We start from the raw sequence: 26,431 nt of genomic DNA, 5'->3' as shown, positions 1-26,431 counted from the left end.
GCGTCGTGAAACTTATTTACTACTGTTTTCGTGTCATAATGCTCAATCACGATTTCAGGTTGACTTTGAATGTAATATATTCTCCGCTCTTCAGGTTTTTCCATCAGTGTGATGTTGGCAAGAAAGGTTATTTATCAAGAGAAGATCTTAAGATCGCGGTGGTCATGCTGTTTGGTTAAAAGCCATCCAAGGTAAATATATCGACTTTAAAATAATCCGGGAGCTACTTTCTTTATATATCCCCAAAATACACACTGGCGGCCAAAAGTTTGGAATAATGTACAGATTTTGCTCTTATGGAAAGAAATTGGTACTTTTATTCACCAAAGTGGCATTCATCTGATCACATAGTCAGGACATTAATAACGTGAAAATTACTATTACAATATAAAAAAAAATAAAAATAAAAAAGTTCAGAACTTCTTAAACTTATTCAAAGTGATCCTCCATGTGCAGCAATGACAGCTTTGCAGATCCTTGGCATTCTAGCTGTCAGTTTGTCCAGATACTCAGGTGACATTTCACCCCACGCTTCCTGTAGCACTTGCCATATTATTATTATTATTATTATTATTTGGCCATTTCAAGCATTGTATAGCCTTCATTCCTCAAAACCATGATTGACTGACGAGTTTCTAGAGAAAGCTGTTTCCTTTTTTTTTTTTTTTTTGTTGCCATTTCTGAACTCATAGTGAAATGCCAGTGTTTGTGGCAACTCAAAAACAAACACAAAGACAATGTTAAACTTCATTTAATGAACCAAATAGCTTTCAGCAGTGTTTGATATAATGGCAAGTGATTTTCTAGTACCAGCTTAGCAATTTAGCATGATTACTCAAGGATAAGGTGTTGGAGTGATGGCTGCTGGAAATGGGGCCTGTCTAAAAATTACATTTTTCAAATAGTGATGGTGCTGTTTTTTACATCAGTAATGTCCTGACTATACTTTGTGATCAGTTGAATGCCACTTCGGTGAATTAAAGCACCAATTTCCTTCCGAAACAGCAAAATCTGTACATTATTCCAAACTTTTGTATGACAGTGTATATATTGATATAGTTACATTTAAAATAAATAAATAAATAAATAAAATAAATACAAATTGGTTTATAAATTAAATAAATATATTGTAATGCCTAGTTTTGAAAAATCCAGACATTTAATTAAATACTTTATATATGAAAACTACTTCTTATATAATTATCTCTTTATTTTGAACTTGACAAACATAGTCAGAATTAATAATAATAATAATAATAATAAATTGGTATTAATCAAAAAGTGGTAAACAACCTTACCACAATGCTAAATTTTAAATTTCAGTCTGATGTTGTTGACTAGTATTATTATACTAAAACTTTCATCAAGAAACTTGACATCTTCTGAAAGCAATGCAAAAAATAAATAATTCATGAGTAAAAAATATCCTTCCTATCCTTGATAAAAATCACTTCATTAAGCTCTTTAAGTAATCTCTGTAGGCAATATTTGAATAGCTGAAAGCAAAGTCGGTTTGTTTTATAATATCTAACATCATTCCAACTGAATTTTATTAAGGGTGATGAGGTGTAGTTTTAAAAACCCACATGACAGATGACACGTAATGGTTGGCGTATGACACATTGTTTTAGCTGTTTTCCTCGTCAGTGTTGGTTAGAATGTCAGGCTCTCTCGCCATTTGAGATGTTTGACTTCCTCCATAGCGCTATAAGGTTAAAAACTCAAAACTCAGTAGAATTCAAATGGGCCACGCAAGTTTTGAAGTTGCGCCGCGATAGAGAGAAACCGGATTGAGTAGCCAGAGATCACACGTTCCCTTACGACTCAGTACATTCGACATTGTGTAGTAATGCATATGGGGAGTGCCTTCTTACACGACCTATTTGAAACCTCTCTACAATAGCGCCAATATTCTAATATTGGCTATGGTCTTTGAGCCCCGCCTGTTTTGTCACGAAACTGTCCGCTATAAAAACAGGTGCACAAACACCATTTCCTCAGAATTTCTTCCTTCAAGACAGCGATCATCTCTTGATCAACTTCAGCGTCGATATACACGAGTCAGCTTCCCTATAGTGAGCATCGCATCATATCATACAGTAAGCAAACCAAATTGCCCTCTGTTCCATTACGCGGACGCGTGGCGATTCCTAATGGATATTTCAGAATGGGTGCAAAAAATGATCGAACATGGTTATACGATCCAATTTGCATGCCGGCCACCACGTTTCAATGCCATTATGTTTTCCATGGTTTCACCCGAGAACGCGCCAGTGTTACGAGCCGAAATACACAATCTCATCGTGAAAAACGCAATAGAGATTGTGCCAAATTGACAAGCACAAAAAGGGTTTTACAGCCGTTATTTTCTTGTTCCAAAGAAAGATGCCGTACTTTGGCCAATCCTGGTTCTGAGACATTTAAATCACGCACTCATAAAGCGCCCATTCACAATGATTACTCAGAAACGGATCTTATCGCATGTACGCCCACATGACTGGTTTGCGTCGATAGATCTGAAGGATGTGTACTTTCATATCCAAATTGTATGACATCACAGGATGTTTTAGAGATTTGCGTTCGAGGGAACAGCATATCAATTCAAAGTCCTGCCCTTCGGACTGCCTCTGGCTCCTAACACATTCACAAAGTGCATTGATGCGGTTCTCGCCCCTCTGAGACTGAGCAGCATGCACATCTTGAACTACCTCGACGATTGGCTGTTACTGGCGCAATCAGAGGCTCTGTTATGCCAGGACAGAGCTTACTGCTTCAACATCTAAACAGCTTGGGCTTCAGTGTAAATTAGGCGAAGAGCAGGTTCTCCCCCAGCCAACAAATCTCCTTTTTGGGAGTCCACCTCGACTCCAAAATTAAGAAGGCACTCCCCATATGCGTTACTATGCAATGTCTCATTCCCTTCGTCTCAGGGAACCGAGGTTACGTGACCGAGACATTCTGCATTCTCCTGTCTGTGGAGCACAATCTGGAAGCCGGCTGGAGTGCACTCACGCATGACAGCTGCATGTGTGAGATGAGAAGCATATTTAGAACGGCAGAAGAGTGTCACTGAATTTGCTTCGGCGGCCCAAAATTTCACTTGGGTGGCTGCTGAAAAATTGTCAGTACCTGAAAAACCCTTAATCTTAAATTCCGCCCCCCCCCCCCCTCCCCCCATTTCTCCGACAGAATGTGTACCGTGTACATGTTGCCTTAATAGAATGAAGTGCACAATTCTTGCCATGCGGTGGCGATTTTGTGTTACCGCGATACAGAAGATAATCCAAAATTTCTACCGGTTGCCAAATTTCTACCGGTTTATCACCCACCCTTATTAACCATGTTACAAATCAATGTAATTTATTTATATAACATTCTTGATAAACTTTAAGCAGGGCTAAGAGATCAGAGGGACAACAAATAAAATATTTTTTATCTGAGTGAGTACTTGATGTTCTTGATTTTTTTTATGATAATTTAGCAGTCATTTTATATTTTCTCTTGCAGTCTTGATTGAGAATGGCTCTTCCAAAGACGGCTCAGGTAAGAGCATGTAATTAAATTGCTGTTTCAATGTTTGTGTTAGGTTGTCATTTGAATAAAGATCAATCATTTCATGATATTCCTTTTGGAAATAAAATACAAATCTTAATTGCAATTTATGTAAGAATTTCTTTATATAATGTTTAACTTTAGTACCAATGTTTCCAATTTAGTCATTTGGTGACTTAAAAATAGACATTTATTTTATTTATTTTGGAATTATTTTTAATTTATAGGTTTTCCTTAACCACAGTTAGTTATGTATCCATATAAGGTTTGTCCATTGTTTGAAACAACCCCTTACTCCAGTGCTGTTTATTTTATTGTTGTTGGATTCACCTTCTGCAGCCGCTCAATCCACACTGCATTCCAAGAATGATTTGCTCAGTGTCGCTGTTTGTACATGGAAAACCAAATTTTATACCACTCAAGCAAAGTGAAAGAAAACGATCTTGACTTAAATGCTGGGTAATGTTTTTACACATTGCCAGTAATGAAATCCTGACAAACAGCTCTAAATAATGTTGCCGTGAAATGCATACAGGAGGCCCTTTTGACAAACAGAAACATTGGAGAAAATGGGGGTTTAGCAGGACAGTCTTTTGAGGGAAGACATTAAATGGTTGAAGACCTAGATTAGTAAGTAATTTGTTTCTTGTTTTATCCCACAAGCAAATTGCTTTTGTATGCTGCCCTGTGGGAAAGCATAAGCTAATCTAGTTAAAGTGGCATGCTTTGTGTGATGAAATATTCCACCATTAAATCTTGCTCAGAGCAAATGGTGAATTAAATTGCTCCTCTTTTGAATTTCATGTGATTACTAAATTAGTGATGGTCGGGAGGAGAGGGTTGCTGGTGGTGATGTGGTAGGCTTGACTAGACTTGGTAGGGAAATGCTTTGGCTGGCTCATCTCACAGAAAAGAGGCCATTTAAGGCTTCAGCGCTATACACCATTCACAATACTACTGCCACTTGTGTAGCCCACTCGTTCATGAATCAGACTGCACTGTAACTGTATGTTGGTTTTTTAATTCAGCCAGCGAAGACAATGCATAACAAAGATGTGTTGTCTTGGAATTATTTTGTGCTATTGTTGTTTTTTATTTTTTATCTCATAACATTTAATTCAGACTGCAATTCATCTTTGGGTAAAACATGATTTGTCTGTGTAAGGAGGTTCAGTGCAAAGGAGCCGAGAAGCAAGGTTTCCCGGTTCAGGTAGGTGTTTAATTTGTCCAGCTTGATGCTTACAGTTTTACAGGAAAATATTTACTTTAACATACAAACATCACAATAGCTTTTGTAGCAGTGTGGCCTTTCTTGTGCCAATCTCTCTCTCTCTGCATCTACTGGCGGTGTGGCTCTTTTATGCCGCTCTCCCCGTGCTCACTGAAATTAGAGACAGGTGTTAGACATAATTTTTAGCTCAGGTGTAAGCGCCCTTACCGCTTTCTCTCTCTCCGGAGAGATGCTTGACCACGGGTGCCAAAAACAAAAAACATACAGCGAGTGGCAGTTCTGTGGACGAAAACGCCTTGTTGTTGAGAGAGGTCAACAGAGAATGGCCAGACTGGTTCGAGCTGACAGAAAGGCTATGGTAACTCAGATAACCACTCTGTGCAATTGTAGTGGGTAGAATAGCAACTCAGAAAGCACAACATGTGGAACCTTGAGGCAGATGGGCTACAACAGCAGAAGACCATGTCAGGCCCTTTATTAGGAGCAAAGTGTTCCTAATAAAGTGCTCAGCGAGTTTATTTTTTATATAAAGCCTGGGAAGAGTGCATGTTTACATTTGCATGAATCTCACTGCAGTCCAATATTTGGCATTTGACACTGGATTTTACATTTTCCTATAGTATTCTCGGCAAATGTTGGTCTTCTGTGCAAACTGTAAAATATAAATAGAATGTGGAAAATATAACAGTAACCACAACATGGTGCATTTACCTTTGCGTTCAAGAGCGTTTGTGTTTCCTCAACGCTAAATATGAAATATCCTATATCATGTCAAAGTAAAAGTCATGAATGTCAGATGAAATATACAGACTGTGGCAGCGGGGGCGTGGTCAAGCATCTCTCCGGAGAGAGAGAAAGCGGTAAGGGCACTTACACCTGAGCTAAATTATGTCTAACACCTGTCTCTATTTTCAGTGAGCATGGGGAGAGCGGCATAAAAGAGCCACACCGCCAGTAGACGCAGAGAGAGAGAGACTGGCACAAGAAAGGCCACACTGCTACAGAAGCTATTGTGATGTTTGTATGTTAAAGTAAATATTTTCCTGTAAAACTGTAAGCATCAAGCTGGACAAATTAAACACCTACTTGAACCGGGAAACCTCGCTTCTCGTCTCCTCCTTTGCACTGAACCCCCTTACAGCACCATTCTGAGTAAATTCTAGAGACTGCTGTGTGTGAAAATCCCAGAAAATCAGCAGTTACAGAAATACTCAAACCAGCCCATCTGGCACCAACAATCATGCCACGTTGAAATCACTGAGATCACATTTTTTCCCCATTCTGATGGTTGATGTGAACATTAACTGAAGCTCCTGACCCGTAGCTACATAATTTTATGCATTGCACTGCTGACAGACGATTGGCTGATTAGGAAGGAAAAGGAAAAGGAGAAAGGAAGATGGTGAAGGGTGGTGTGTAGAAAACCAATTGAAGAATGGGGAAATCACAAATTGTAGTAAAATTGTAGGGAAAAGAGGATAGGGAAGGACATTTAGAAGAACTGAGATTCCCTTGACTGATGGGCTCTTTATTTTAGTGAATGGCATTCAGCCCTGCCATCGTTTAAAGGCTGGAGGGAGGGAGAGAGAGAGAGAGAGAGAGAGAGAGAGAGAGAGAGGTTATAAAGAGAAAGGCATAATTCTCCTTGTTTTATTAAATGCCAAATATTGTGTCTCACATAAACACAAGCCTATGTTTTTGGTGGGTATTTAAGAGAGAGAGACAGGGAGAGTTCTTACCCCCTTTGTTGTGGGTAATAAAAGTGGAGGGCAAACTGGCTGATTAGATGCCCTGTGCGTCTATAAAAATAGATTATAATTTCATTCAAATAAGCATTTAATAGATGTCCATGTCTACCGAATTATAATTGAAGCACCATCCCTTATGTGCTGTTCATAAAATCTCCATAGGCCAAGGTTGTCCTAATTCTCTCAAAGTTTGGTAGCACACATTAAGAGAATGTGGTCATGTATTATTAGCAGGGATTAAAACAGTTCAAGGAATGAAAACCGGAAAAGTTTTTTCAAAACGTAACCGAAAAGGGGAACAAAGACCATTTCAGTTGTTCCGAAGTGAAAAGTTATTTTTAAATGCAGGTATCCATTTAATAACCTGTAAATTTTGTTCCGACAATTTTTGTCATGAAACCAAAGATCAGTGGGTTTATTACAGTAAATTTCCAAAATTCCACCACTTCCTGTTGCCTGAAAAAATGAGGCTTCTCTCTTTTTAGTTGAACATAATAAGCATGTGCTTTGATCCTGAAGGAAAACACTGCATCACACATTTCTTATATAATTACCACGATGTTTTTGTTGGAAATCAGCGGCTTCCTTCGTGGTGTGCTGCCATGGACATGCCTGTTTAATGTTTTCCGTATAGTAGACTCATGAACAGAGATGTTAACCAGTTCAAATGATTCCTTTAAATCTTTAGCTGTCACTCTAGGGTTCTTTTTTTTACCTTATTCTGCATTGTGCATCATCTTGGCTGGACAGCCACTTCTAGGGAGAGTAGCCACAGTCCTAAATCGTCTCCATTTATAGAAAATGTGTCTTAACTGTGGACAGTAGGCTCTTCGAGATAACTGTGTAACCCTTTCCAGCTTTATACAAAGCAACAATTCTTGATCGTCGGTGTTCTGAGATCTCTTTTTTGAGAGACATGGTCCATGTCAGCAGATGCTTCTTGTGAATAGCAGACTCAAAATGTTTGAGTGCTTTTTATCAGAAAAAGTAGCTGTAACTCACACCTCCAATCCTGATTCATAAATTGGATGCCAGGTTTGCCAACTTCTGACTCTAATTAGCTTTTGTTGACGTCATAAGCCTAGGGTTCACATACTTTTTCCAACCTACACTGTGAATGTTTGAATAATGTATTCAGTATGTACAAGAACAATACAATCATTTGTGTGTTATTAGTTAAACAGACTGTGTTTGTTCATTATTGTAAATTAGATAAAGATCAAACCAGATTTTAAGACAAATTTATACATAGTGATTGCAAAGGGCTCACATACTTTTTCTTGCCACTGTATATATAAATGCATCTGCTGTAGTAATAGTAGAGGTAAAAAGTGAATTTCTTAGTTGTTTCCAAGTTTTCACTGAATTATTGTTAGATATGATGCATTAAAACAGATTTAATGCTGCCAGGCTTTGACTGAGAAGCAGATCTGTTATTAAAATTAAACTATCCATATTGTTTTACTTGTTCTTTTTTATTTATTTATTTATTTTTTTTAGGTCTTTTTGATAATGTTTGGTTTCATTTGGCTTATTACAGCTAAAGAGTCAAGAGCAATGAGTGTGTGTTTCCTTCTGTTTTACCCCAATGTTGGTTATTAAATAAGTAAAAAGTAAATTCAGGACTTTATTAGATCCAGGGAAACATGGTCTGTGCATGCACTTTCTAAGGTAAAAAATAAATATATAAATTAACCCACTTAAGGTGAAATTCAGTCCAAATGCAAACATTATTAACCATTCTTTTATTTCGTTCTAACCGGTTACCATTTGGAAAGGAGGCTGTGGGACAGCGGAACCGTTATGAAGAAATACAGTTTCTGCTAAGAGAGGTGTTCTATTACTTTACAAAGGGATCTGACTTTCTTGTGGCAGATGACCACATGGGTTTAAAATATCCTTTATATTTACATTGTAAGAGAGCCATATGTAAGGGACCAGAATATTATATAGACTTAGTGGCTTTTGACTTGGGACATTAAGCAACCACCTACTGTAGCCATCCCCCAGAACACTCTAGAAACCACCAAGCAATGACCTAACAGCTACCACGAACACCCTAGCAACTGCATAGCAACACTCTTCAAGCACCAATAACACCCCAACACCTCATCACATCAGCGAGTTTTGCATGGGCAAGCACCAGTCACATTTTCTTCTGAAAATATAAAAATCTTTTTTCCCTCATTTTTGTTTTAAGAAAGAATTAAACTCACTAAGCACTTAATTAGGAACACAATGGTCCTAATAAAGTGCCTGACGTGGTCTTATGTTGTTGTAGTCCATCCTCCTCAAGGTTTGACATGTTGTGCATTCTGAGATGCTATTCTGCTCACCACAATTGTACAGAGCGGTTATCTGAGTTACTGTAGCCTTTATGTCAGCTCGAACCAGTCTGGCCATTCTCCGTTGACATCTCATCAACAAGGCATTTTCGTCTGCAGAACTGCCACTTACTGCATGTTTTTTGTTTTCGGCACCATTCTTAGTAAACTCTAAAGACTGTTGTGTGTGAAAATCCCAGGAGATCAGCAGTTACAGAAATACTCAAACCAGCCTGTCTGGCATCAACAATCATGCCACGATCGAAATTACTGAAATCAAATTTTTTTCCCCCATTCTGATGGTTGATGGAACATTAACTGAAGCTCCTGACTCGTATCTGCATGATTTTATGCATCGCAGTGCTGCCACACGACTAGCTGATTAGATAATCGCATGAATAAGTGTACAGGTGTTCCTAATAAAGGGCTCAGTGAATACTCACTGTGCACACAAAATACATTTTGTTTTAAAAAGATTTTATCATCAATTGTCTGTTAGGTGTGAGGTTCTCAATGGATGTTTTACAGTGTATGTTTTGCCATGACTCAAAGTGCATTGGGGCCATTACATCTGTCCCTAGATCTTTTAATTAATTTGCTCCCTTTCCAAATGTCATTTATCCCCCAGTTTTCCAGCCACCACTGTCAACGTGGCCCACCCAGATCCCCTCGCCAAACTCCCTCTTTATGTTTGGTATTTCCAAGAGAATGCTGTCTAGAACTCTTTTTCATCTCAATAACAGCACTCAGAGAAAAATGACTACCCTGCAGGCAAGAGTGAAAGATATTACATCTTTAAACACAGTGCTTTCAGATGACTGCCATGTAAAGAAGAGCATACACTTCAGATGAGAGCTTTGTAATAAACCCTGCATTCTCTTTCTCTCTCTCTCCATATGAGAAGACGAGGCAAATCTTCTGTGCATTTGATGTACTTTGTATGTTCCTCCACTGTCTTACTGTGCTCTGCATGTTTAACACTTTTGCCTCAGTGCATTTTACATAGCTTTAATGTTGATACATATTCAGTCTGATCACAGACCTCATGACTTTTATTGAGTGGATTAGCTTCTGATTAGAGGATCTAGACAGAACCAGTTATTAAAACATGATGTGCACATTTGACTGCATTAGCAAATCTGTTTTGACCTTGTCTTTTGTGACAGTACAAGGCATGTGCACAGGCAAATTTATGTTCTCAGCCAACACCAAAGTAACTAACAGAACAGTGCATGTACAGTACCATGCAAGTAGCAGTTACTAGGACAGGTAATTAAGACTAAATGTCACACACTTTAGATATGATTTAATATGATTTATATTCAGATTTAATGCATGCATAGCACTCCGTATATGTGCTATCTATTAGATTTGGTTGTGAATATCCATTGCATTGTGTGACGAGGAGGAGGGCGTGGCCGGGCCATGAGGGTGCACGGCCAGCGCTAAATCAGATGTTCAGTGGGAGAGCAAGATAAAGGGGGGCCGGAGATGCCAGTTCGGGAGAGAGAGACTCACACGGCCACACTGCATGTGTGTGTGTTTGTTTATGTTTGTTTTATGTTGAGTTTCTCATTAAACTTTACATTGACTGTTCAGCCTGTTCCCGCCTCCTCCTTGCCCATCCTTTAACTGTTAGACATTGTTAAAATGCAATTACGGTGGTAGTAATCCAAGTAACCATATTTAGAGCAGTGTTTTTGAAGGGATAGTTCACCCAAAAATGAAAATTCTCTCATCATTTAATCACTTTCATGCCATCCCAGATGTGTATGACTTTCTTCTGCTGAACACAAACAAAGATTTTTAGAAGAATATTTCAGCTCTGTAGGTTCAAACAATGCAAGTGAATGGAGACCAGACCTTTCAAGCTCCAAACATCACATAAACACAGTATAAAAGTAATCCATATGACTCCAGTGGTTTAATATGTGTCTACTGAAGTGATGCAATCACTTTTGGTGAGAAACAAATCAATATTTCAATCCTTTTTTACTACAATTCTTTACTTTCACTTTTACTTTCAGAATGTGAAAGTGGAGATTTATAGTAAAAAATTACTTCCACAGTTGTAATGAAACATTCTATTACAGTTTCCTGTGATAAATATTAGTAAGGCTGTTGATGTGCAGATGTAAAAGTTTGGTAATTGATGTTGGTGCAGGTGTTTTCCCTTTCCAGAGCTGTTCAGAATGTCAGTGCTTAAAGCCATTTGAAATGGTTGAATTGCTCCATAGCTCTTTAAAATAGAAAATTCTCATGAAGAATTCATATGGTTCGCATAAGTTTTGTTATCTTGCCACAATATTGAGAGAAGCCCAGTTTAATGAGACAGTTATATGATCCGCTCTGCGCTATCCTTTCACCAGAGCTCACGTATCGAGGGAAACCTGGTTATGCGTGCTCCAGAGATACAGCAGGGTTCAGCAGAGCACGTCTCGCATGTGATTCTCGGTGGATTGCACACCACTCACGTGAAACCAGTCTTTAAGCACCCCACGCTCATCCACTTTCCAGCTGAGAAGCAAATTTAGCATTTTATTTTATTTGCTTATAAAATGGCAAAAGCAAGATGAATTTGAATATCATATAATTTGCTTAATTTCGGCCGCCGAAAAATTTCAATACAGGAAAAACCCTGTTCTCACAAAAAAGCAGAGGATTTAACAGTGGTACTTAAAAATGTACTTCAAGAAAACAAACTGGCATGGCAGCCATCTCTCTTCACTGAGAGTCTCTGTCCTCTAGGCCCCTACAGACTCAACAGTCCAGCTGAAATATATCATTCAATTGCACAACTGACACTTTTTATTTAATTATTTATGGACTTCTCCTCCAATTCCACCGTCTCCCTGTGACTCCCCTGCAGTGCCCTCCTCACTCTTTGGGAACCACTGCATTAACAGAACTGTATCAGTGGGTGAGAAGTGTTTTTTTTATTTTTCTTTTTCATACTATCTCAGTAGAGGGCGCCATTTGTCCTGTTCTTTTGTTGTTGTCACTGATTTCTCATTCATTCTAAAACTATCTTGGCCAGGGAGTTTTCAGCCAGATTTTATTGTCAAAAACATCCTTCAGTATTCTTTGTGCTTTTTTCACTAGCCATGCAGAGGGTTTGTGTATGTGTTTATCTTGAACTGAGAAATTATTATTAAAAAGTTATTGCTTTAACGGTTTGCTAGAAAATACTATACCAATGATTCCTCATCAGTAGCCATTATTTTTGAAGTACTTTTTTGCCCTAAATTATCTTATTTTTTTAAATGAATAGTGCCTGAACTAACATTTGAGGCTGTGGAGAAAACACAGTAAAATGGGTCTCACGGTCTCTGCGGATTATTCCACCCTCCCTGGAACTGTTTGTAGGATGTTCCAAAGGGAGGCAAATGTATAATTAACAAATTTGTTGTAGAAATAATTTTAGCAAGTAAGTTAGGAGTGACCAGAGGAGGAGGATATCAGCTGACCTTGATTCAATCTACTTAGAATGGTCAAGGGATCTTATTTCATTAACCCTGCTGACCCACCATTTAAGAGGAAAACTTGTGTGTTGGAGCAGAACATTTATACATGAAGGCCGCCTCTCCAAGATGTTGAATAGACTCAGTATTGCCTAAAGCTTTCTCTGGTTCACTTTCTTTTTATCTCCCTCATATCTCATTGGCTTTGAAATATTTCAAACTTCCTGTAAGCCTCCGATCAGGCTTTAGAGCATTTACATCCTCCGAGGACCTAAAATAGTCTCCAGCAAAAAGTACGAGCCTTTTAAAAAATACAGTTGGCTTTTAATTAGAATTGTGAATGTTAATGAACCATCAAATTCATCTCGAGAACAAAATTGGTGTGAGCGAGTTCACTCAACCCTTGTTTGAATTCTGAGCGACCTGAAAATTAGCTAATTTTAGAACAGAGATTGAAAGTCAGATTCTGATTTGCAGCTTGGCTGTGTTCTTAACTGTGTACATCAGCACTGACAAATGATACATTCAGCTATGAAATATATGTGCGTCAGATTGTTTTACTAAGGCCTCCCTTTAAAGTCAACATATCAAAATGGATTGTGTTTACTTTCTTAATACATGTTCTAGGACCTATTGTGAATGATAAGCATATATGCATGTATGCCTGCTTTAAATGACTTTCCTTTTAAGTTGACGTCACCCAGCCTTTTTTTAACCCTTCTCAAACCACCTGCCATATTGATAGGTGTCATATATTTAATTCTGAAATCCATCACACTACGGAAGTAAAATGGATTGCAAAAGCCATTTCAAGTTGACTTTAAACCGTTTTAAACTAATATACACAGCTGGAAGCATGAATATACACAGCTGGAAACTTAAAGGGCAACTGCCAGGTAGGTATTTCCCAGCAAAGCCTACATGCAAGCAAAGTGTCTTAATAATTACAACAGTGCCCATATTGACTGTGTTTGTTCTGCCAGCTAAACTTAAGCTCTCTGTCCTGACTTTCTCTGCACGATGTCCCTGTCAGCCTGCCAATAGTTCCAAGTTCTCTCCTATCTGTGGCTGAAGAGTCAGCACAGAATGAGGTGAATGACTGTTTCATCTGCACCATCACCCCTGTCCTCATCTTCAATTGGGGGACATACTGGAAACTAAAGCGTGCTGAAGTGCGTCGCTTCCATTAAGAGCTGAAGTGGCAGCCTGCCCAATACAAGTTAAAGGGACAGTTCACACAAAAAAGAAAATTCTCTCATAAATTATTCATTTTCATGCCATCCCAGATGTGTATGACTTTTTCTGCTGAACACAAACAAAGATTTTAAGAAGAGTATTTCAGCTTTGTTGGTCCATACAATGCAAGTGAATGGTGGCCAGACCTCTGAAGCTCCAAACATCACATAAAGGCACTAGGCAGCATAAAAGTAGTCCATACAACTCCAGTGGTTTAATATATGTCTTTACATTTGGCTGACACTTTTATCCAAAGCAACTTACAGTGCCAATCCCCCTGGATCAACCTAGAGTTAAGTGCCTTGCTCAAGGACACAATAGCGGTGGCTGTGGGGACTGAACCAACAACCTTACACTTACCAGTTTAGTGCTTTAGTCCACTACACCAGCACCACTCCATGATGTCTTCTGAAGCGATGCAATCACTTTGGGTGAGAAAAAGATAAATATTTCATTCCTTTTTACTATAAAAAAACTCCACTTTCACTATCAGAATGCCATCCCAGAAAGTGAAGATTTATAGTAAAAGAGATTTATAGTAAAAAAAAAAAAAAGGACTTAAATGTTGATCTGTTTCTCATCCACACCTATCATACAGTTGCAATCAAAATTATTCAACCACCCTGACCAGCAATACATTCTGGTGATGTGAATTAAAACACATCAACTAAAACCTCAGTAAACAGTCAAAGTAAGTTTTTAATACACATTTGAGTGATTTTGAGAAAAAAGTGTTCAGTTTACCCAAATTTTAAAATAAAAAGTAACTAATTCTCTCCACAAATATCATGTCAAAAATATTCAAACCCCAAAGTCAATCATTTGTGAAGCATCCTTTATCCTTAATAACAGCAAATAAATGTTTCAGGTAAGTGTTCTCAGGTTTTGGACACCTCTCTATTAGAATTTTTACACATTTCTCATGAGCAAAAGCTTCCAGCTCATTGATATTCTTTAGTTTCTGTGCTGCCACTGCTTCCTTGAAATCCCAACAAAGGTTTGCAATGGGATTTTAATGATGGACTGAAAGGGCCATTTAAGCACATTCCACAACCTATCCCTGAACCAGATTTTGCAAAACTTGGATGTATCCTTGGTGTTATTATCTTGCTGGAAAGTCCAGTGATCACCGAGCTTCAATTTACACACTGATGGCATCACATTTTTCATGTCAAAATGGCCTGATACCTGAAAGAATCCATGGTGTCAGTCACATAGTAAGAATAGCCGTTTCCTGCAGCCGCAAAACACCCCCATAACAGGACTGACCCACCACCATGCTTGAATGTGGGGATGGTGTCGTTCTTGTCATCACCTTGTCATCTTACTCCAGACGTACTGCTGACCCATGGGTCTACAACTCATTTTCAGTTTAGTGTCATATGTCTATAAAACCTTCTTCCTGGACTCCACAGGTCTTTCCTACTTTTTTCTATTACTTATTGAATATTCAAGTCAACTGTAGAGCCGAGGAGGTTGGGGCCGGGCTGGAATGACACACGCCCAGTCCCGATTCAGCCTGATGGGGCGCGCGAGGGATAAAGGCAGCCGGGGACGACAGTTCGAGAGAGAGAGAGAATTACAGGCAGCTACCCTGCATGTGTTTATGTTTATGTGTTTTGGGTTAAATTGATCATTAAACTATTATTTATATTCTCAAGCCGGTTCTCGCCTCCTCCTTTCCACTGAACCCCCTTACACTGTTTTGCTTTCTTCCACACCAAAAGAAGGTTGCTGTTGTGCATCTGCCTTACGGAAACTTGGATGTCTGCGGAGATTCCGGACTCAGCCATTGAACCCGCAGGGTTCTCCGTGCACCGAGCAGACAGAGCGAAAGACCTCTCAGGTAAAAGCAGAGGTGGTGTTTTATGGTCAACAAATCCTGGTGTGATCAGAGGAACGTACATTCTATCAAGTCTTTGTGCTATCTTGATCTTGAATTTCTCATGCTTCTGTGTCGACCATTCTGGCTACCGAGGGAATTCACAGCGGTCATTATCACAGCTGTTTACATCCCCCCACAAACCGACACAGACCAGGCACTCAAAGAACTGTTCAGGATTATAAGCAAGCAGGAAACCATGCACCCTGAGGCCATGTTCATTGTGACCGGGGACTTTAACAAAGCCAATTTTAAATCAATCGCACCAAAATACCACCATCACATCAGTTTCAACACACTCCCTTCTGGGATGGCTACAAATCCCTCCCCTGCCCACCATTTGGCAAATCAGACCACTCTTCCATTCTGCTTCTGCCTGCTTACAGGCAGAAACTGAAGCAGGAAGCACCCACCCTCAGAACGATCCAGAGCTGGTTGGACCAATCAGACACTACGCTACAAGACTGTTTTGATCAAGCGGACTGGGAGATGTTCTGGTCTGCCTCTGATGGTGACATCGAGGTGTACGCTGATAGCGTAACATGTTTCATCAGAAAGTGTGTAGAGGATGTTGTGGATAAATAGCGATGTTCGCGCTGCACTTGATGCGCAGACCTCCGCATTCCCGAAGGACAAGCCAGTTATGCACTCCGCAAAACTATCAGAGCAGCCAAACGCCAGTACAGGGACAAGACTGAAGGACAGTTTAACACCACCAACTCTAGAAGCATGTGGCAGGGAATTAATATCATCACGGACTTTAAAGGGAATAAAAACTCCGCCATGAACACCGCTGCCTCTCTCCCGGATGAGCTAAATACTTTTTATACTTGTTTCGAGGGAAATAACACAGCCCTCGCGGAGAGAGCTCTCACGGCTGAAGCTACAGAGGTTAGTTCACTCACCGTCTCTGTAGTGGATGTAACCCGATCCTTCCGACGGGTGAATATCCGTAAAGCCGCGGGTCCAGACGGCATTCTGGGCCGCGTCATCAGAGTGTGCACGAACCAGCTGGCTGGTGTTTTTATGGAAATTTTCAACCTTTCCCTCTCCTTGACTATGGTCCCCACATGCTTTAAAACGTCCACCATTGTGCCTGTACCAAAGCAATCCAAAATAACTTGCTTAAATGACTGGCATCCTGTTGCTCTGACCCCCATCATCAGCAAATGCTTTGAGAGACTAATCAGAGATTACATCTGCTCTGTGCTGCCTCCATCACTGGACCCACTGCAGTTTGCTTACCGCAACAACCGCTCCACTGATGATGCCATTGCATCTACAATAAACACTGCTCTCTCCCACCTGGAAAAAAGGAACATTTATGTGAGAGTGCTGTTTGTAGACTTCAGCTCAGCATTAAACACCATAGTGCCCTCTAAGCTTTATGTGAAACTCTGGGCTCTGGGCTTAAACAGCTCACTGTGCAGCTGGATCCTGGACTTCCTGTCAAGCAGACACCAGGTGGTTAGAATGGACAGCAACATCTCCTCATCACTGACCCTCAACACTGGAGCCCTGCAGGGCTGTGTTCTCAGCCCACTCCTGTATTCCCTGTACACACATGACTGTGTGGCAACACAGCTCCAATGCCATCAAGTTTGCTGATGATACAATGGTGGTAGGTCTGATCACTGACAATGATGAAACGGCCTACAGAGAGGAGGTGCTCACTCTGACATGCTGGTGTCAGGAGCACAACCTCTCCCTCAACGTCAGCAAGACAAAGGAGCTTGTGGTGGACTTCAGGAGAAAAGACAGAGAACACAGTCCCATCACCATCAATGGAGCACAGGTGGAGAGAGTCAGCAGCTTCAAGTTTCTCAGTGTCCATATCACTGAGGAACTCACATGGTTCGTCCACACTGAGGCCATTGTGAAGAAGGCTCATCAGCACCTCTTCTTCCTGAGACGGCTGAGGAAGTTTGGAATGAACCGCCACATCCTCACACGGTTCTACACCAGCACTGTAGAGAGCATCCTGACTGGCTACATCACTGCCTGGTACGGCAATAGCACCGCCCACAACCGCAAAGCCCTGCAAAGGGTGGTGCGAACTGCCAGACACATCATCGGAGGTGAGCTTCCCTCCCTCCAGGACATATATACCAGGCGGTGTGTGAAAAAAGCTTGGAGGATCATCAGAGACTCCAGCCACCCAAGCCATGGGCTGCTCTCACTGCTACCATCAGGCAGGCGGTATCGCAGCATCAGGACCCGCACCAGCCGACTTCATGACAGCTTCTTCCCCCAAGCAATCAGACTTCTGCACTCTTGATCTCTCACGATCAATATACATCAGAACTGCACATTATTAATCTTATTATCTCACACTGGACTGTCTTAAATTATATTCTCTGTTAACATCACACTGGCAACTATCAACCGACAGCCTGAATGTCAATAAAGTACAATACAACCTACTGTATATTTTATATATACTATATATACTTTTTTTTATTGTATAATGTGTATTCTATATTGAGTGTATTGTATACTATACACTATTCTATATTGTGTGTATTGTATACTGTATATTTTATATTATTATTTGTATATTGTGTTGTGTGTAATTATGTGTATATTAGATAAAGCTGTGCTCAAAATTTTGCATACCCTTGGAGAATTGGTAATATATGTACCATTTTTAAAGAAAACATGAGTGAGCATCAAAACACATTTTGTTTTATTTTTAATGGAATTCATATTCAACTGTAGGTTATAACAGAATGGCACAATCATAAAACAAAACATGGCATCAAAGAAAAAAATGAAATGACCCCTGTTCAAAAGTCTGCATACCCTTAGTTCTTAATACTGTGTATTGCCCCCTTTAGCATCAATGACAGTGTGCAGTCTTTTGTAATAGTTGTCTATGAGGCCCCAAATTCTTGCAGCTGCCCATTCGTCTTGGCAAAATGCCTCCAGGTCATGCAAAGTCTTTGGTCGTCTTGCATGAACCGCACGTTTGAGATCTCCCCAGAGTGGCTCGATGATATTAAGGTCAGGAGACTGTGATGGCCACTCCAGAACCTTCACCTTTTTCTGTTGTAACCACTGGAGGGTCAACTTGGCCTTGTGCTGAGGGTTATTGTCGTGCTGGAAAGTCCAAGAGCGTCCCATGCGCAGCTTTCGTGCAGAAGAATATTTTCTAATAACATGCTGCATTCATCTTGCCATCAATATTCACAAGATTCCCCATGCCTTTAGAGCTCACACACCCCCAAAACATCAGTGAGCCACCACCGTGCTTCACAGTGGGGATGGTATTCTTTTCACTATAGGCCTTGTTGACCCCTCTCCAAACATAGCGCTTATGGTTGTGACCATAAAGCTCTATTTTGGTCTTGTCACTCCAAATAACAGTGTGCCAGAAGCTTTGAGGCGTGTCAAGGGGTTGTCGGGCATATTGTAACCGGGCTTTTTTGTGGCATTTGCAACTCAACCATGCAGCTAATTTTTGTTCAAGTATCGTCGTATTTTGCTCCTTGATACAACCACACCGTCTTTTTCCAGAGCAGCCTGTATTTCTCCTGAGGTTACTTGTGGGTTTTTCTTTGTATCCTGAACAATTCTTCTGGCAGTTGTGGCTGAAATCTTTCTTGGTCTACCTGACCTTGGCTTGGTATCAAGAGATCCCTGAATTTTCCACTTCTTAATAAGTGATTGAACAGTACTGACTGGCATTTTCAAGGCTTTGGATATCTTTTTATATCCTTTTCCATCTTTATAAAGTTCTATTACCTTGTTACGCAGGTCTTTTGACAGTTCTTTTCTGCTCCCCATGGCTCAGTATCTAGCCTGCTCAGTGCATCCACGTGAGAGCTAACAAACTCATTGACTATTTATACACAGACACTAATTGCAATTTTAAAAGCCACAAGTGTGGGAAATTAACGTTTAATTGCCATTTAAACCTGTGTGTGTCACCTTGTGTGTCTGTAACAAGGCCAAACATTCAAGGGTAAACTTTGTAAACTTTTGATCAAGGCCATTTGGGTGATTTCTGTTATCATTATGATTTAAAAAGGAGCCAAACAACTATGTAATAATAAATGGCTTCATATGATCACTACCCTTAAATAAAAGACAGTTTTTTTGAATGATCAGTCGTATTTTCAAAATCAATGCCAAAAGTTCACAATTTCTGCCAGGGTATGCAATCTTTTGAGCACAACTGTATGTAAATTGTGATGTGTAAATCTGTTTATTGTAATTGGTATATGTCTCATCTATGTCTCATCACTGTCACGACTGCTATGTTCACCCACTATTGCACTTGTGTATATGGTTGTGTGACAATAAAAGTGAAGTCCTCTATTAGCTTTTAAGACTTTTGAGCTTTTAATTGCATTATTTTTTTTTTTCATAGAAATACATTTTTGCTTACAATGCTAAACTTAAATTTTAAAACTTAAATAAGTGCCATTGCAGATTGATGACTTAATTTTGTTTTAAATCAATTATTTGTGTAGCCTTACATATTTAAGAAACAGCTACATGCAATAGGGGTTGAATAATTATGACATGGCTGTATTTAAAAACAAATCCTGCTATTTACAAATATTAGGTTATAAATTCACACTATGACTTTAAATGTGTCACTCAACTGATATAGATGTAAATTTTAAAAATTCTGGGTCATCAGAAAACCTTACCTTTGTAAATCCTTACTGTCCTGGGGGGGTTTAATAATTTTGATTGCAACTGTATCTCTTCTGAAGACATAGATTTAACCACTTAGTCATTTTTATTACTTTTATGCTGCTTTTATGTGATTTTTGGAACTTCAAAGATCTGGTCACCATTTACTTGCATTGTATGGACCTACAGTGGTGAGATATTCTTCTACAAATATTTGTTTGTGTTCAGCAGAAGAAAGAAAGTCATACACATCTGGGATGGGCATGAGGGTGAATAAATGATGAGAGAATTTTCATTTTTGGGTGAACTATCACTTTAAGCTCAAACAACAGCATTTATGGCACAATGTTAATTACCACAAAAAATAGATATAATTGGATATATTGTAACTAATAGTGGATATATGTCAAATTGGATATAACTTTGCACACATGAGGTTAGTAAGTGATTTTAACACCCCAAAATTATGTTAACATTTATAATACATCTTATGGCTGTACTTTTGAAACAATGTGTTTTGTAGCATTTATGGACTGGCCCCATTCACTCCTGATGAAAGTATACCTTACTATAACTAGGGATACTATTACTATTTTTTTTAAGGAGGGACAAGTCAAAATGATTTTTTTGTGGTAATCAGCATTGTGCCACAAATGCTGTCATTTAAGCTTAAAGACTCTGTGAAATACTTTTTTTTATTTTGCTGCTTATAGTTCATATCTACAGTATTAGCTTTAAGGTAATCTATATGCTAGTTTACTTCTAAACGTAGACAAAACTCGTTTTCAGAAGATATCAGCATTTCAGATATGCAGTATCTCTCTTCCAGCTAGACAGACCCAGACACAACCATGATGTCAGATAGAGGTTGAGAAACTTTGTCCAATCGAATGCTTTTTAGAACGGGAACACACCCTCCCCTTACATCTGATCAGTGCACATGGCTGTGTTCTAACATGCGCTGATGAGGTCTTTGCAAGGCACTTCAAAAGAAACCATAATCCATGCTGTAGGGTTGTTTCAAACAGAATTGGCAATAAGAATCACTTAAAAAGTGAGTTTTTAAAGAGCGTTATCACCTTTCAGCCCTCTGAAACTCTCACAGTGGAGCGTAATTGTCTTTGAAGGGAAAAGGGCATAGGGATGATCAATTCTGAATAGAATGCGCAAGCACACGTGGGAGTGTTATGCGAGGAAAGTTGCTGGAGTTTATTCCTATGTTAAATGCAGGCCTTTTTGTGAGGTTTTTTGGGATGTACAGCATGAGTAAGTGTTCTTTATTTTTTATGTCTAGTGTATTGTGATTAAAAACATTGATATGTTGTGATCTTTTACTCTCTTGTTTTTCATTCATCTGCATTGACTTGCACAACGGCTCCAGCCTCGTCGTAAGCAAAGACCGCGATGCGCTGTGTTCGTTTGTGGGCTGGTTATGTAGTTACGTGGTCTGTTAGATCATCGCTCGGTTCTCAAGTATTGGAAAAACGGTCAGACTCTGTATTGAGATTGCTTCTTATTTTCCCCGGCTGAACTCCAGCTCTGGCATGAGAAGCACCAGGGGTATGTGTGTGTGTGGCTTTGTTGGGTGCTATGATGTAAACTAAAGTCTATTGGCTATTTTTTTATTTTTTTTAAAAAGCAAGAGCCGTAAAACAAGTCCTTCCTCAACATCATGCTTCAGTAGGATATATCGTCAAGGCACTTCAGGGGGACTTTAACTTGTACTGAAGCAGGAATATTCCTTTTAATATAGAGGGAATTAAAAAAAAAAGATATGAAAGTGGGGGAGACTTGTTGAAATAGGGTTGTGACTTGATGCAGGCTGAATTTGAACCTGTCCTTATGAGCATGTGCACTACACACTTTGCCATGGCTCATCAAATAGCCCATGCCCTTTGTGCACCTTTTTTGCCAAGAACACTCCTGGCAACTTTAACAGACATGTTTTTTTTTTCTAATTTTGTACAGACAGTGTGCTTTCCACAGCTGTACAACTCTTGTCCCTGTTGTCGTGGCTGTGGAGGGCAGTGTTTTGTTACGGTTGGTGGGCTGGTGTTGCTGGGTCTGGCATGTTAACATGCATGTCACAGTGCTCCCCAGCAACAACCCCCCCCCCCCCAGTCCCCCCACTTAGTGCGCCGCTGTGCCTCTCATCAATTCAGCAGACACGCTAAACAGATTCCTCTGACTTTGGATGCTAGCTCTCTAAACTTCCTCAGGGGAGCCATTTCCTGCAAATCAAAGTCCTGCATGCCAGCCGCTGAGAAGAAGGCACAACAAGCTGTTCCTCTGAGCTCACAGGAAGAGGCTTCTGGAGATACTTGGTCCCACTCCTCACTCTCACATTCTCAGCCAAATGTAGTGAGCAGACTCAGCCACTAGCCTTTTAGTGAATGGAACGAGCAAAAAAAGCTGATTTTATTCCTTAAGATAAGAGAAAATAATGAGAGCACTCTTTGGAGACACTCAGGTCTTTTGGACACTCATGCTCTCAGAGACATCTTATCTTTTGCTCTCTGCCTGCTCTCATGCAGGTGTGGTGCTTTAGTAACACACCCAACCCCACTGTGAATTACTTTTTGATGGTTTAGTTGAGATTATTCATCTTATTAACTCTTGCTCTGGGTTTGTGCTCTCTCTAGATTGTGGCTTCTTGAAACTGGAGGACTTCAACAGTGCCTTCAAGTGAGTGGTTCCTCATCTGCCGGAAAGAGCAGTGCTGGAGGCTTTCAGGTAAGAGTTCAGACCAGCAACATCCATAGGAGACTGGTCTCACTGTGAATTTGGCAACAGTAAGTAAGCTCTTCAGGTGAAATCAGTCTGTGCTGCCCCCATTGTTCGAAGCTGGAAGTGTTGTTAAAAGTATGGATACATGTGAGCTCCAGTTTCAGGTGAAATGTCCACAGAGTGGTGCCCAAAGCGAGTTGTAAAGCGTGGTTTTTAGTTGTACAGTAAATGATGTAATAGTCAACAGGAATGCACATTTTATCAACCATACACCTTAACCCAAACCCCAACCCTAAACTAACCATCAATGAAGAAAATGTTTTAATCTTGGAGGCAGGGCCGCATTAAGGTACTTCAGGGGCTTACAGTCCGCTAGGCCCTGCCAGTCGTCAGAGATGGGGGTGGGGTGGGGGACATTGTTACATTATGATCATGTGCTACACGGACTGGTTTCACTGTTGCGCACCATCACTGTGTTTATATTAGCGTCTCCCGCTGGACACGCTTACATCTCCTGTGCAGGTTGACAGGGGAGAATAGGTTTTTGTTGGTAGTGCCACATCATTCATCGAGTTATGTGTTCTCTGATCCTCCCTTCACTCTTTCCTTTTCCTCTATACTTCTTCTTGATTTCCTTTTGCAGAACAGATTAGTTTAAGATGAATGTAATAATGCCATGAATGTGTTGAGTCAGATTTGATTCACTGTTTTTTATGTAGCAAGGGATTAAAGCAGGCCTTCCACCTCAACCACAGCAACAAGCTCAACAGAAACAGCAGTTTGTTACCAAAATCCCTCCAGTGTGAGCAAAAGTGTTTGATACAGTCCCATGTGAGAGTAACACAGGGCTGGAGAGTTTGGAGGCTCACCGTGTTGAGAGCTGTCTGCTCATTAGGGCGAGAACAGTTCCTGTGCACCATGCTCCCTGTGGAGTTTCCCAGCCCTGACCAACCCTTTCCAATCCTGTTCAGCCCCGTGGCTGCTCCACATCCCTCCACAACATCATCCTCACCGTCTTGCTCAAAAGTGCTCTGGGCTTGTGAACAGGTGGGATTCCAAGCTTGTGCATGCAATGTGTTCACACCCATTCCAAACAGTTATCACTAGACCCAAAGCTATTGCCAGATCCCAGAGCCAATATGACATTCGACAGTCTCCCACTTAGATCTCTGCATTACTTTCATACTATGATGTATCTAGAGGTTTCAGCTTGTGTCCCTGCATTTGCAGTTAGTGACACATTATTATCAGCCCTCTCTGCTCTGTTTCTGCTCTTCAAAGAGGTGATGTGCATGCTGTACGTAGCAACGAGACAGGGGGCAATTCATCTCTTTCATCCTTTGTTTGAGGGCTCAAGAGCTCGGCTGCATGTCAGAGATGTAATAGGCATCTCCTTGTGGCTGTACATGTGTACGCTTGTTTGCTTTTTTGGAGAGATTTTGTGCTTTGTTTGCAGTGACTCATCCTCTGCAGTTGGGCAACTGCTGCGTGATGCAGCTACTGCTGAGAGCAGCACAGTTGTCCTGCAAGCCCAGTTAACATACAAATGCCCTCTCACACCACACAGGCCCTGATCACTGACAGCCGAGATACAGTGTCCATCTGACCTTAAGCTTAGCTGACATACTGGGAGCTGATGACCTCCGAACCTTAGTGAGTCACCTTGACATGCCAGCGCTGCATTGTTTTTAATTAAATGTCGCAGTTGTGTCAGAACCAAAGTAAGCTTATACAGGGCTCAGCGATAAGGATGTACTGGGGCAAGTGTGAGGAAGTTTCAGGCCGGTTGACAGAATTGTGACTTGGCCTATCGAGCTATTGTTGGGTTGTCAAAGTATATGCAAATTTTTTCACCATCGGGCTGAACGATCTGGGCTCGTTGGCGCAGTTATGAGTCCTTTTTCTATTGGGGTGCTGCAAAATCAGGATTAAAAGAACTGATTGAGCAAGCGGCCAATCGTGATTCGCCACATCACTAAAGCCGTTCCACCAGAAAAAGTCTCAGTCCTCAGTATTGGGTTCCTACAGTCATGGAAAACCTGAAAATATCAGGGAATTTTTAAAGTTGTGTTTTCCAGGCCTTAAAAATTCATGGACATTATCTCAAAGGTCATGGAGTCAGTTCTTTTCAATGAATTAGTTGAAATGGTTCACAAATTGGTCTCAGTGATTCAAATGCAAATTGTTCTGAATCTAAATGTTTTTTTAAAAAAATCATTGTTTTCTATGATGTACATTTTTGTTGGGAATTCTGCTTATTTAAATGTCACCAAGTTAAGGTATTTAGCTAGTTAACACAGATTAAGTTTTGTACAAATTGCGAGTCTAGAAGCATCAGTTAAACAGGTTAAAAATGATAAACAAATCACTTTGTGCCATCGTTTTCCAGCACAAGTGTGTTTATGAATTTTTTAGCTGTCATAGATGTGATAATATAGCTGGATAATTTCCAGTTTCCTTAAGTCTAAAAAATGTTGTGACTTATTTGTTTTTCTTATCGTTTAATTAAAGGTACACTCAGTAATTTGTTTTCTCATTAAAAAGTTTCTTTTAATTCCTATAGAAATTAATAGTATTTTTTTAAACCTATGTATAAAATCATGAGCACTCACATGAGATGAAGACTCCAGTCATATCAGTAATGTTATAAAAGCTGTTTTATTTTACATGGAGAGGGTCCCATTTGAGGATCACATGACCAGCCAAACACTACTCACTAAATCTCACTAACCACCCTGTTATTGGACACTTTCACTCATGGATTAAATTAATCATGGCTGACTGTGAATTCTGATTTTCTACAATTGCATTGATAACTAAAAAACTATTGTGTTTGAATGATGTTGCATCCAAGCCCTTTGGTGTCAGTGTAAGTCCAAGACAACATATACACAAAAATTACGGAGTGCAAATTTAATGTCAACTCTGGAAAAGGGTTGTTAACAATGTCAGTTCAGTTTTAGAGTTATTATTAAAAATGGATCTGAAACATCTTGCATAGGTTTTTAGTTGTTTTTACCTATTTATCTATTTTAACAAATATTTTTTCATATATATATATATATATATATATATATATATATATATATATATATATATATATAAATAACCATAGAAGCTGGCATGGCCTTTATTACTAACAAACCAACTAATGGAATTTCATGTAAATATGTATCTTTCTGACACATATAAAAAATATGTTGAACAAAATTAAATGAATTATATTTTTGGTGAGGCCAGTGAAAATATTGGCAGGGCAACTACTACTGGCCCGACTGGATTAGCAGAAAAAAACTTTATTGTTGTGCCTTGCTTAGACAAAAAAAAAAAAAATCACAAATTATGTCTTGAAATATTAATATTGTGCTATACGGCATAAAGTTATCCATTTCTGTCAATGATGTCCATATTGATACAAACAATAAACTAAAGTTCAAAGTTTTTTCCTTTGAATCATTGCTGGGGATTCCCTCTCACCTTCCCAGGTGTTGACCTTCACCAGTTGCTATGTACCTACTGCTATGAACGGCATGTAGATGTTTGACTTAGCAAAAGCAGAGAAGCACCTGGCACAAACAGGATCACTCTGAGCACTGTGTGTCTTGGCGCATTGGCGTGTGCGTCCC

General features: G+C 39.8%; 1 pseudogene; it reads left to right on the top strand.

The window, feature by feature from the left end:
- Positions 1 to 38: 38 nt before the first annotated feature.
- On the top strand, positions 39 to 22,815 carry LOC127454978 (EF-hand calcium-binding domain-containing protein 11-like; annotated as a pseudogene).
- Positions 22,816 to 26,431: the final 3,616 nt, after the last annotated feature.

Source organism: Myxocyprinus asiaticus, chromosome 17 (genome assembly GCF_019703515.2).
Source record: "Myxocyprinus asiaticus isolate MX2 ecotype Aquarium Trade chromosome 17, UBuf_Myxa_2, whole genome shotgun sequence".
NCBI classification, from domain to species: domain Eukaryota; kingdom Metazoa; phylum Chordata; class Actinopteri; order Cypriniformes; family Catostomidae; genus Myxocyprinus; species Myxocyprinus asiaticus.
This window is presented reverse-complemented; position numbering and strand designations above follow the sequence as displayed.